Source organism: Orycteropus afer, unplaced genomic scaffold (genome assembly GCF_000298275.1).
Source record: "Orycteropus afer afer isolate SDZICR_OR568_19922 unplaced genomic scaffold, OryAfe1.0 scaffold00647, whole genome shotgun sequence".
NCBI classification, from domain to species: domain Eukaryota; kingdom Metazoa; phylum Chordata; class Mammalia; order Tubulidentata; family Orycteropodidae; genus Orycteropus; species Orycteropus afer.
The window spans coordinates 842,735-843,635 of record NW_006922234.1 but is presented as its reverse complement, the minus strand read 5'-3'; positions in this window follow the sequence as shown (position 1 = coordinate 843,635).

The following is a 901-nucleotide window of genomic DNA, read 5'->3' as shown; positions in this document are numbered from 1 at the left end:
GACCAGCTGCTGCTAGCATTATCTTAAGCTCTGAATGCTTCATACAACAAACAAAATGAAATCAGGACTTGGGCACTTACCTGTGGCAGCAAGTAGCATAGGCCTTTTGGGAAGAAGAGACTATGCCGATTACAGAGCTTAGCACAAGTTCATTCAAAGTGCTATAAACACAAGTACCCGCAGCATCCCAACGACAAAAGCTTCAGTGGCCTGCCTTTGGAAGAGAACAAGCTCTTCCCATCCATAGTCACCGAGAAGCAGCATAAGGCCTGGCTTTGGTCCTTATCTCGCCCATGAAGATAAGTATGGGGTCTTGTATGCTTCCATCATCAATAAAATCGCCTCCCTCCTCCAAAAGAAAGAACTCACTAGGCATAAGAAGCAGCAAAAAAAATGTGACCCACACACATAACAGAAAAAGTCAATAAAAACCGACCGATAAATGACAAAGGTGATGAAATTAGCAGATGGACATTTCCGAATAATTATTAGAACTATTAAGGAGCCTTAGTGGGGCAATCAGAGCTGTGGTGGTGTAGTGCATAAGGCATCTGACTGCTACCCACAAGGCTGGCAGTTCAAACCCACCAGCCACTCCTGGAAGGAAGGTTGGACCATCTACTTCCACAATGACACCGCCTCGGAAACCCAAGGAGGGGTCACTATGAGTCAGATTCGACTCCACGGCAGGGAGTTTGTTTTTTGGTTTTTGGTTTTAGGTATTATCAGGGAGCTCTGATAGCATAGTGCCTAAGGCATCTGACTGCTACCCAGAAGGCCGGTGGTTCAAACCCACCAGCTGTTCCTCGGAAGGAAGGTTAGGCAACCTACTCCTGTGGTGATATGGCCTCAGAAACCTAAGGAGGGGTCGCTATGAGTTGGATCCAACTTGACAGCAGGG